Here is a 13,550-nt window from a genome sequence, read left to right as displayed (position 1 = left end):
TTTTTAAATCACTTGTAGACAACGGACAGTAAGCAGATCGGCATGTAATATTTCAAACCCTTGACGTCGTCTTTGTTATGAATTAAGGTGGTTTTAAAATTATTCCAAGATTCTCGTACCTTCATCGTCAAGAGACCCTTTCTATACATGGTGGCCAGTCTTTCTAAAACAATCTGTCCACCGTCTTTCAACAGATCTGATGTTACCTGATCCTAACCAGCGGCAATTGCCTCTTTGCGTTCCCTCTAAGGATTTCTTTACTTCCCATGTCATTACTGGTGGGTTGTCCGATTCCTCTGGCCTACTAATATACTTCTTACGTTATCGTCCTCGTTGTCCTGGCTACTTTACAGATATTTGTAAAGCTCCTCAGCTATTTTAACTTTCCTATCCATATTGACAGTGACTTTGGCTTCCTGATCCCTTAGTGCATACGTCCGGTTTTTGCCTGTGCGCAGTTTCCTCTTGACCCCTTTGAGGCTTCGTCCGTTCTAGAGATGACCGATAAAAGGATGGGACGAAGTCAGTCACGTGCGAGTCACGTTTGAGACCCCAGCCCTGCAGCAAAAATTAAGCAAAACGATACTACGTGGCTTCCTAGATGAAGTCCAGGAGCGGTCTATACAATTCGCGCATCCACTTGGAATCAACGTCCATCGGCACTGTCGACGAGCGCAAGGTGAGGTTGTGATATTTACAGAGTACTCGAGAGACTTATTAGACCGCGTGCGCGTCGCTCGCACCGCATATACATCTATATAACAAATGATAAGATTCTAGCGCCCTTTGTTGATACTAACTGCAGTTGTTGCATTTTAGAAACGCTGGTTGTACTTTCACGTGTTTGCTCGCAGGTGAATGCATGCCGTAGATATGTGTAGTCGTGCGCAAGATGAGTCTCTAACACTGAAATTGTCTTTGAAATACTCCATAACGGCTAAACGCAGTGAGCAAGCGCAAGGTGTTCATGACACCAAATGCTGAGGCGAAAAATTCTATGGCATTCCAATACGACATATTCGCATTAGTACCTTCCAAGTATTCATACACTAAACATGAATTCGGTGTTCCGCTCACATTATTGACAAACGAACGTCGCGACGGCATCGGCACGCGATAACGCACATATCGCTTAACTGCTACGTCCCATATACATACGCTCGGCAATACCTACACTGACTGTGTTATTAAATGCGAAGCATTTCTTAGCAAACTTCTCCGACTTTGAGCGTATCTATCTATCTATCTATCTATCTATCTATCTATCTATCTATCTATCTATCTATCTATCTATCTATCTATCTATCTATCTATCTATCTATCTATCTATCTATCTATCTATCTATCTATCTATCTATCTATCTATCTATCTATCTATCTATCTAGCCGCCTACGACTTTGTGCTCTCCTGGTCGCTTGGTTAATCGAATGTGCACCAAAATTGGTATGACATGACATGACTGTATGACGAACATCAGTGACAAGTCATAACATGAAAATCATGACACGCATGTCATGTACAGCATGATTTACATGCCACGCTCAAGGCGCGCTGGCGGCCGTTTCGCTAGCTTGATATACACCAAAATTGGTATCTTGTGACGTGACTGTGTGACGAACATAAATAACACGAGTTAACATGAAAATCATGACACGCCTGTCATGTACAGCATGACTTACGTGCCACTCTCATGGGGAGCTGGCGGCCGTTTCGCTAGCTTGATCTACCCCGAACATGGTATTGCGCGACGTGACTGTGTGACGAACATAAAAACACGAGTTAACATGAAAATCATGACACGCATGTCATGTACAGCATGACTTACGTGCCACGCTCATGGTGCGCTGGCGGCCGTTTCGCTAGCTTGATCTACCCAGAAATTGGTATTGCGCGACGTGACTGTGTGGCGAACATAAAAACACGAGTTAACATGAAAATCATGACAGGTATGTCATGTACAGCATGACTTAGGTGCCACGCTCATGGTGCGCTGGCGGCCGTTTCACCAGCTTGATCTACCCCGAAGTTGGTATTGCGCGACGTTACTGTGTGACGAACATAAATAATAGGAATTAACATGAAAACCATGACACGCATTTTCCTCAATGACATACAAGACGATGTATGCAGCTCTTTGCTGGCTGCTTCGCATTACATCGATTCCCAAAATGCGTGGGATATGCCGGCTTTTTTCCTTTCACATTTCATGCGTAGATATACAGGCAGGTGCGTTTGAATAAGTGTAGTCTTACGATGTAAGAATATTCAACAAGCCGCGACGTGTACGTTCCTTTCGTTTGGTGCTCCCACGGCACCAACGAGCCGCGGGCGACCGAACGGCCGGCTCGCTCGATGTACAAACTTTTTCCATAGTGCGCCATGCTCCCGCGGGGCTTTCTGGGATTGCTTGAAAAGGTTCATTAGCAAGAATCTCGAAATGCATCCACCCTTTCTCTTTAGACTATCATCTGATGCTTTGCAATCATATTCCTCAATTTATTTTTATCATATATCTGCACTTAATTATTAATTTCCTAAAACTATCAGTAGATTTATTTACTCCTTTAAATTGCAGAAGGATGTCTTGAAGGGTCAGTTGGTACATGTTACTGCGTTTCAAACAGCGCAAAAATGGGGCGATGGCTTACGAACAAACAACAGAAGCGCTGTTCCTTTGTTCGTTAGCCTTCCTGCCGTTTTCGCGCGGTTTTGAGTGCAGTAACATGTAGCAACTGGCCCTTGAAGACACCCTTCCGCAATCTGTTTCTCTTACATCAGGCTCCATAACTCATCAATGTGCGAGCGCTCGTGTTGTTTTTTCCTTAGCCTTCGTCCAATTTTCGCGCCGTTTTCAACGCAGTACTCCTTTAAATTGTCATCTCTCGTGAACGTCTCTTTTGACACTTGTCGGTGATAGGTGGTATCTATATTAAACGAATAATTATCATTGATTACCAATTAATGATATTTATGACTGCTAATAATGAATGATATTCTACTACTTCCCACCATTGTACTGTAACTGCATAGATTGAGATCTATAGCTGCATAGATTAGATACTATCTATCTATTTTACTGATGTCCTACACTGACAGCTTTCACCCCTAAATTGAACATATGTTGAATTCATTGTCACCGTTCATTAGTAATGCACTGTGTACCAAGGTGCGAATGTAGATCAACATTAGTAAGATACTCTTACCGTGAATTCTGCTTAGCTGACCTAATTTAAAAAATTTGCCTACATGCACTGAGTCGCGCACACCTGGGCTAGAGCAGAGCTGGTCGGCACTTGGCTGGTCTTGGCTTGACTCTTGGCGTCATTCACACGCCGATGCACGTAGTGTTCACGGGGTCACATTGGTAATCACGAGTATAGACTAGGCGTGGATCGGGTTCGATTGGGTATCGCTCGGCAGTCACAACACCAAATATGTTAATTAGCTTAATCAGATTAATTGGAATAATTAGCGTAATAGGTCTAATTTGCACATTTGGAACTTGGTCTAGCTTAACTTGCATCTCTAGTCAAGCTAGCATTAATCATATCTTAATTAGCTTAATTACGCTAATGAGCTTAAGTAGTATAATCTACATACTCTAGGCTTCATCTCGACGAGATTTCACCACAAGTCGATCTAGACCTAATGAGTTAATTAACGTAATTAATACCAATTAGGCTCATTAATAATTAATATATCGGTATCGCTCGGCATCTCTTGCCGAGCTCGGCATGACTACGCAGACTAAAATCTCAACTCGGCTTAATTAGGGCTAATTAGCCTTCTGGCTGTATTATGCTTGGCTAATTAGTTTTCATCGTGCTCAACTAAACTTAATTACAATTGGCTATGATTAACATGGCTTAACTAGGCACAGCTATGCTGAGTGCGCCGGCATAATGATGACTGTGTTTTGTCTACATCGCGAGTAGTACAAAGCGTGTGCATAACTCTGCTGTAAAAAATATTAATATTAATTACGCTGCAGAGCTTCTAACTAGCAAACATTCCAAATTACGCTGCAGAGCTTCGCTGCAGCGTAATTACGCTGCAGCGAAGCTCTGCAGCGTAATGCTCTGCAGAAATTACGCTGCAGAGCATTACGCTGCAGAGCTTCTAAATTAGCAAACATTCCAAATGTATTCAGCCTCTTCCTATGTGCATTCATTTCACGCATTACTATGTTGTCGAGCTATTAATTTATTGACCATATACCCGCACTTGGCAACTGCCTACAACGATCACTAATAAATATAATCGTCATCTTTGGCATGTCTTTTATTTGATACCTTTAATTGCTAGGTTCCATAGATTTTCCTCAAATTATCCCTGATTACTAATTATCGATAACTGTCACTAAAGATAATTGCATGTTACTATCTATCTCGGATGGTAATTTCATACATTGAATACCCTATATATATCATGTACATATCCTTCTATACTGAAAGATTTCTATTATATCCTTAAAATTGGTGAATTCATTACAAGTGATTACTTATATGGTCAGGGTGCAAATGTGCATAATGTTGCTGAGTAAACCTCACTCAGCGTGAATTCTTGGGGGTCATTGTCAACTCTGTTAATTTTCCATTGTAATTAAGCTAAAAGACCCTTAATCACTAATTAGCAACCTAAGATTTTTATATCTTTGATCCCCTTCGTCTCCACTTCCATGGGATACATTACAACGCAATCCTTCGATTAGTTGATTCTTATTTACCCCTTTTCTATTTACCTCAAAGTGTAAGTATTAATAATGACAGAGTACAATTACCACGTCTCTCATACCTTTGATCACTAAATAGCTATAACAGTATCTACTGCTAGTTACTTGCATGCGACAGCCATCTAATATTAATGGCGTGCATTGCAATACTATATCTAAATATATATATAATATGCATGTCCTTCTATACTAACCGCTTTCACCAATAAGTTTTAAGTAAATTGTTAAATTCATTAGTACCCTTGATTACTTACACCCAGTGGAGCAAAATTCGTATCCGTATCAATATATCCTGTCAATTCTTACTTACTTTGAATTACGAGGAGCTATTCTCATTTTTGACCATCTGCTCTAATTAACCTAAGACTTCTCATTGCTAATTAACAACTTAAGACCTCCACAGTATTCATACCCTCTATATTTTTAGCAGCTTCAAGAAAAACAAGCTTATATAAAAACACTGACATTTTCACCTGTTTTAGGGCAACCGTAAACACTATGAAGCGTATGCACCCCTATAAGGTGGCTTTGCTGCAATGCACCTTAGACAAAAGTTCGCGTCGAACCTCAGAAACTTCGCCAACATCAGCCGAACTTCACAGGTACGAATATTGAATCATCGAGATTGGGTCCCTTCAGTGATTTAAGCAGGTGAGGGCGCATTGTTTTTATATAAATTTTTAAATTATCTCCTATGGAGTTTCACATAGCACATAAAAGTGGCTCTCGAACCCAGGAAGTTAATGGTAATAAAGCAAAACTTCTCGCACTGTGGCCTAATGACTCCCATATTATATGGACGAAGTGATTTAAGCGTATATTGAAGCGTTACACTACAATAAATGTTTAAAGGTCGGTTCCCATTGAGTGACGCTGCCACTTAGCAGCCAACACAACAGATGGCGCTAGTTGTCGATGTCCCGAATTCCTGGACATGTGCGTGTTTGGTAACGTCACAACTGATGGCGAGCGAACACTAGCTGGCGGCATAGAGTTTCCTAAAATGACCTAGAGGGAACTCTGGCGCTGCGATCGTTCAGCCACCATGGGAATGATGGGTAGTACACAGATTTGCCTAGTCTTCGTGCTTGTGGGCTTCGGAACGCACTTGTGGCTTTGTTTATTGCTATGTTTTGGTTTTCTTTCGGATAAAAGAATGGATCGTTGTGAACTTCGTGACCAGATTTGAATCGGTGAGGCTAAAGAAGTTAAAGTGGTGAAGTGGAACTGCTGTCTTTTGCTGAACTTCGTTTTGCGACAAAGCGGATGTAGGCGACGCGGAGCCAAACGGAGCCGAAAGAACGAAGTTTAGACTTATCCGTGTACTACCCATGATTCCCATGCTGGCTGAAGCGCGATGCATTGCAGCTCCCATAGACACTAGCGCCAGAGTTCCCTCTAGTAAGTATTGTAGGAAACTCTATGGCTGGCGGCCAGCATGAGAAATGGACAGGCCGGATGCTATCGTGGTCGTCGGTTGCACCTGACCTGCAGCCTGACCCCCTGTACCAAAAATGGCTGCTCCCTGCAAGCGACGAAAGTTCTGGTCTATATAATAACGGCATTGGGTAAAAGGATGTTCCATGGTCATCGAACAATCTTACACCGCCATGACATTGAGAGGCGCTGGCTAACACTTCCTGGGCCAAATCTCGCACTGATACACTTTCGTCGTAAAAAAAGTGGGGCTCATTCAGATTCACTCAAGAAATATATTTTGCTCTGAGGGCTCACTCGGGCTCAGACTCACCAAAATTTTCCTCAACCGGACTCACTCAGACTCACGGCTTGACTTGAGTCTGAGTGAGTCGACTCATGAGCCGTTAATGTAAAATTTGCTTTTTCGATCATGGTGACAATGCTCTTTAACGCCAATATCTCACATAATCGGTGCTTTACGATACGCCTTTTGATCTTGTACGTTCAAATACGTATTAAAAGTAGTTTCAATCCAGTAAGAACATTATTGTGAAATACGCGACTCGCACAAGATATTTGATCAAGAACTTCCTGTGAACAGTTCGCGGGGGGTGGACATGGCAGCACCCCCTGCCCCCCAACTCAAGCCTCTGATCAATAAATATTGAGGTGGCGCATGAGCGCTCGTGTGTTGACATATGTGGGAATAGACTTGAGTATAAACGTAAGCCGACATAGGACTGATAGTAATGCTGAAGATGAGTAGATAGGAGTCGAACATAATGTGGATTTAGGTGCACGTTAAAGAACCCCAGGTGGTCGAAATTTCCGGAGCTATCCACTACGGCGTCTGTCATAGTCATATCGTGGTTTTGGACGTTAAACCACAACAATTATTATTTTTCGATTGGCGATTTGCGCAATGTGTCATACCGCGATCTTTCGTTTTCGTTTTCTTTAGCTGCTGGAAATTTGTGCATGATGGCACCAGGGACCTGATTATAAAGTGACATTTAGCTTTAATTTCGTTGCAAGAAGGAAGCGCGATGGCAACTTCATTTTGCACCAACCTTCCACGTCGGACGGGGCTTAGACGACGAGCTGTGGTTCGCAGTCCCACGTGGTACGTGATTTCATGAAATTGAAGAAATGACGGTATTTGTTTGAAGTTGTTTCGATCTACGTGGAAAGCTGGAAATTTGAAACACCGATCTATACATTCCGTGTGATTCCTTTCAACTTTTCATCGTAAGCATATGCGCCGTCAACTTTCCCTTTAGGATAAACTATTGCGCACCACTAGTCCTGTCCTCTTGTTACGTTTCTCGTTTGTGCATTTCGCTCAGCGCATCTACATTACTATGCCGTACCAACTAGCCCAATTTGAAGCTTCCCTTTAGGAACATAGTCGATGTAATTGTTTATTTCGTGCACGAATGGCTTTCGTATAGCAGGACGGTTCACAGACGGCGTGCTTGTGTACGCTTCCGCCTCACTGTGCACACGTCATCGTGTTCACCCACATGGCGCTGCGCTTCTGAACAGTGACGAACTATCCTAAAACTTACTGAAAAGGGGCGTACGGGCAGCGAAATTTCCGGCATGTCTTGCAAGGCTGTATATGCTAGGCTGCAGACATCCTCCTCATCCTCCTAGGCGAGAAAGCTGGGAACAGTGCAAAAGAGTGTGCCTATTTAGCAGCAAAAGTTTATTTTGACTCCTTTAAACAGGCGTCTGGTTCCTTTCTGTATTCTTTATATAGGCTCATGGAGCAATGGCTGTCAGGCTGAAGAGAACGCATTAACTTCCTCATGATAGATTAGATCGCTCGATCGGCTTGTTATGTTAGCAAGCTGGGCTCGCTGTGCACCGTATGCTGAAACCATCGCGCGCTTTGTAAAGCGTTTCTAGTAATGAATAAGGCCATTTTCTCGGGATGCATTCAAATAGCAAGAGTAGACAAACCGCGCGAAAGTAAATATTCTGCGAAAGGTGTACGTGGTCCAAAATAGACTGCGCGCTCCTGTGAGAGGAAAAGCTCAATACGCCTAAAATGCGCCAATGTGTAAAAATAACACGTACCACAAAAATAAAAGTCACTGCACTGCAACATCAATAAAAATAAAACGTACTCGTTAGCATGTGCAGACACTGGATGCTTATGTGTGTTAAGTACTGCTGTCGTTCAAAAATTAGGTAGCCGAGTTGACTGAAGCACCCGTTTTACATTGTTGAATTGCGGGAAACGTTGGAAGCCAGTTTAGGTATGACGTACCTGTCATACACCTTCGAACCAAAAGTAAAACTGCCGTCTTCATATGAAAGCACATTGTGTCGCCAATCGAAGAGTCCCTACGGCGTCACCGAAACACTCGCGATGAAATTCATCGACTTGCCATGGGATGGTAACTAAATAGTTAAAATGATGCATCTTTGTAATGTATAAACCGGTTTTAAGTTATTAGAGTACGCTAAAAAATATTTAGTGCGCCTCTGCGGTTTTCGCACAAGCTCGCCGAATAAGTTCCATAGGGCCATCCGTGCGTATCTTTTTTCTTTATTTGTCATGAGTGATGTTTTCATTAAATTATTCGCGTTATAAAGATAACGCGCTGCACAAGATGCGCTCACTGTAAATCAATCAATCAATCAATCAATCAATCAATCAATCAATCAATCAATCACAATTTTACTTCCTACCTAATCGTTGGGGGACAATCCCGGCGAAAAGCAGCTTTTAAACGATAAACATTTATTTTTTTTTTCATTACTCTATGCTTAGTAACTTGATTCCCTTCTTTCGACGCCTTTATGCATGACAGTTACCTCAGCACGTTTCGTCGCAGATAGAAAATATCTAGTAGCTAATATTTCGATTAAATATGTGCGCTAATTTTACGAACTAGATATCTTACGGAACAAATTTGTATATTATCAACGCCTGCCGCCATACTGTTCTTGAGCTCCATGAATACGCGGCATATTTCCAGCTCTTCGGTGGGCTCAAGAAAAAATAGTTTCTTTGCAGACATTTTTCGCACTCATTATATTGGGAAAACCTTCCTCTTTGTAAATATGGTTTTCCCATATTTACAAAAAGAAAATCGATTTCAAGTGCTCGCCTAAACAAGATCCGGAAAGGCGTTTCTTCTCACTTGTTAGTTCAGATTTCATATCGTCGCTGTGTCCACGTTTTAAAACGTGGTTTATCACTTTCCAAGCTTCCTTCGTAAAACGACACTATTGCTTTTTTTAGCTCCAAGTTTAGCTGGTTGCGGATATTTTTGAAGTGCTCCATCAGGCACCGCCTTCCTGATGACAAGCATTTGAAAAACTTATTCTTGTTATATTCTTGAAAAACTTATTCTTGTATATATATATATATATATATATATATATATATATATATATATATATATATATATATATATATATATATATATATATATATATATGGGTCATTCCACGCCAAGTGTCCCAGACGTGACGCTCGAACATCGCAGATTTTGCTGATAAAATTTGTTCCTTTTTCCTGTGCCACATGGAGTATTGTGGCAAAACATTTTTGCTCGAAAAGAGTTTGGACGACCGTGGCGCCCACTCGAATTTCGCTTGTATTTGTTCAACTGTGCTTAATAGAAAAATGTGCATAAAATCTATTTTTGTGTGTTGAGCTTCGAAAACGCGCTTCCGCTATCGCAGAGGTTCTGTTTAGTTGTCCTATTCATTAACTCCGAAATTTTTGTGTTTCACTACCAGCTACTTATCTTCAAAAACTACAAAAATCTTCAATGTTCGTGATTTTTTCTTGAGCTATCTGGAACCCTCCCTAACCAACCTTAATAATAGTATAATTTTCAGGAAAGTGTATTTTAGTGCAAAAATGTTTAGGGGTAAAATAGACTTCAAATCTTCCCGAAAGAAATTGTGAAATTATAGAAAATATCCGCTTTGTCGCATGTTTGACCGTATTTTTCATACTGATGCGGTCCAAGTAAAAATCCTCGTCATGCAGCGTTTGATAGAAGACTTATCGTTAAGTAATGAATAAAGTCCAATCAAATTATTTTTTGTATTAAGGAAAAAAATAATTTTTGTATTTGGCCCTCCGAACGCGCCCTGCATTTCATTTTGTTGCCACTTCGCCGCAAAGCACGTGGTCGCCTTTACAGCTGACACTCGTCACAGGGAGCGGCAAGATGCGAGATGTATGTCAGTGGCTCGTGAGTGGTCGAAAGTCTTGTCGCGTTGACGTCAGGGCGACGAGTAATGAATTCGCGTTACAATGTGAGTTTGCTTGGCGGGCCCAATGGGAAGTATGGACGCCCGAGAGCAGCCTATGGCGTCATTGGCACAATGTGCTTGAGGGCCGTCTGCACAACCTGCATACACATACTGAAAGAAATAATGCACATTGTATACACTTGTTTCTCTGGGTATACGTGCTCTCTTCTCTCCTACGCTGCTCCCCTCGCGCGCGCCTGTCGACCGCGTTCCCCGCTCGCCCTCTGTCGGTTGACTCCTCTGGAATGCGGGCTCGACATGCCGAAATTCTCTCCTGTGCAGCGCCGCGATGAGCGCCCGCGCATGCGCGTCTTCTCCCCCTCTCTCTCCTCTCCTATGTTGTCCCTCTCATAGTCATAGTCATAGAGAGGGGGAGGGGACGAGCATGCGCTGGCGCTCATCGCGGCGCTGCGCAGGAGAGAATTTCGGCATGTCGAGCCGGCATTTCAGAGGAGTCAACCGAAGCAAGCGCTGGACTGAACGCGCGCAGCGCTCTACCACTTGAAGGAGAGGAGACTAGAGGAGGAGAGTAGCGCATGCGCCGCGAGAGCAGAAGCGAGAACGCAGGAGAAGCGCAAGCAGGTGCTGGTAGAGAAGTGGAGAGAGTAACGTGCAGCTGTTGGAGATAGGGAAGGAGGAGAGTTGCGCATGCGTAGTGTGAGTGCGGACTACCAGGCCGACGCCGAGGGACATACTCCCGAGCAAGAGATGCTTCGCATCTAAAAAACGAAATAAGAAAAAATATCCAGGACGGAACGATGTTCGAACCTGGGCCATGTGCGTGGGAGCCCAGTATTCTACCTCAGAGCCATGCGGGTGCTTGAAATTGCTTTGCAAAAAGACCCTATACAGCTTCATATCGGCAAGGAACCACATTAACATATGTAATGTAGTGCGGTAGAAGAGTAAAATAACAACCAGGCGTCACACAATGCGAATTGCGCAACGAGTGGGTTGTTGAATGCTTCCAACCTATTATAAAGGGCTCTGGCATAATTCTTCATCGTCATCAGCCACAGCATCAACATAGTGCACATAATGCCTTACAGGCGTTTAGCGGGTACCACGGTTCTCCGCAGATTGATGAAAAATTGCATAGTGGCTGCTTCCCCACTTCACAAAAATTATCATAATTTATAGCATAGTGGGTTCCTCGCAAGTGTACTTCTATTGGTTGCCAAGGAAGTCCATTCATAAGGCTCCCATGATCCATTTCCTCAGAGTCTCAATACAGTTAATTCCCTCTCTCTCTCTCTTTCTCAAGTTAACGTATGTTATAAAGCGTGGTGGGAGAGTTAAATAACGACCGGGCGTCACACATTGCGAATTACGTAACTAGTGGGTCGTTTAAAGCTTCCAACCCATTACAAAGGGCTCAGCCATAATTCTTCATCGTCATCAACCGTCGCATAAACAAAGTGCACATAATGCCTTACAGACGGTACCTGGCTTCTCCGCAGAATGACGAATAATGTCCTGGTGGGTGCTTCCCAACTTCACAAAAATTACTATTTGTGGCGAGTGGATACATTGCTAGTGTACTTGTATTAGTAGCCACAATAGAGTTTATAACGGGCTCTGCAAATGCCGCTCTTCCAGCTTTCGCTGTGACTGTGATGCGCTTTCCGCGCAGGCCTGGAGTTTTTTTTCAACGCTGATATCGCGCGCTTCGCACTGTCTTCCTATCATGACCGCCGTAGTGCGAGCTCGGAGCAAACTCGTGCGCCCGGGAAGCTCGGGCCATCCTGCATAGCGCCCCAGGGGCCTTCGGCAGCCATTATCATAGGCGTGCTCAGGGTTCTCCTTCAAGGGGGCGAAGGTTCGTCGCAGCGCCCTCCCCCCTCCCAATTATGTCAACGGTTGTTCCGCTCGGCCAAACGCAGTGACACTCAGACTGGTTGGCAAAGATACCTTAAGCTGAGAAATTATATTTACTTGCCATCCGGAACGCCAAGCACTCATTCTATCACAATGACTTACTAAAGTTATTAATCAGTAACCACAGGCAATTTTGGCAATATTTAAATCCAAACCACATCCATGACATCACATTGATTAATGACGCGCACGAGCCAGACGAGCCAGTCACAGATCATGAGTGTGGGGGAATACTTAACAGCGTATTCGAATCTGTCTTTACCAGAAAAACTTGACGCAACTTCACACTCACTATCAATTAACATCGAAACATTCATGCTATCGATCACATTTTTCGAAGAAGGCATTGCATCCGTAATTGATAACGCGAAAAAACTTTCAGCCGGTATGGACTCGAATAATTCCAAGCTACTGAATAATGTTAAATCAATTTGTGCGGCATATTTATCTTTGATTTTTAGGGGTGAATCACCTTAAGGGAGAGGCTTGTCCGTATATATACGGCGTCCGTGCGCACGGCACAGTACCGTGCAAATCGAAACATCAGGTTGAACAATAGACTAATAACAATCATAATTGTGACGAAACAATATAAAGTACCTACAAGCGCAAACCCTTTACATTAGTCGGCGACTTCAACGTACACATTATGGACCTTAGGACCTATAGCTTTGTCGTCGACTCTCACTGTCCGCTGTCACGGTATATCAAAAACCGTTGCTATAGTCGAAACATATATGTATGTGAATAAAAAGAAAGGTTTACAATAGACGAACATCAATCATAATTGTGACAGAACAATATATAATACCTACAAGCACAAACCCTTTGTACTAGTCGGCGACTTCAACGTAGACATTATGGACCTTAGGACCTAGCTTTGTCGTCGACTCTTTATGTCACTTTATGTCATCCAGATTACATTATATGGGCCAACGCTCGGGTAACGTACGGTTACTCACCCGTACGATACCCAGAGCTTCGCCCACTCGTCATCATTCACTTCGTGGATATGCTTGGTTTTTTTTTTCCCCGGTCACTCACCTCAGGAATCATTCCAGATGACTGAAAACGGGGAAGGTCGTTCCAGCGTAGAAATCAGGTAGCAGAGACTCATCCTTGAAGTACCGCCCCACTTCATCAATTAGTGCACCCTGTAAGATCATGAAACACGTCATGTACTCTAAAACCGTAAGTTTCTTGAACTCATGTAAATTTCTTCCATCCTTCACAACA

Source organism: Rhipicephalus sanguineus, chromosome 1, assembly GCF_013339695.2.
Source record: "Rhipicephalus sanguineus isolate Rsan-2018 chromosome 1, BIME_Rsan_1.4, whole genome shotgun sequence".
Classification (NCBI taxonomy): domain Eukaryota; kingdom Metazoa; phylum Arthropoda; class Arachnida; order Ixodida; family Ixodidae; genus Rhipicephalus; species Rhipicephalus sanguineus.
This window is presented reverse-complemented; position numbering follows the sequence as displayed.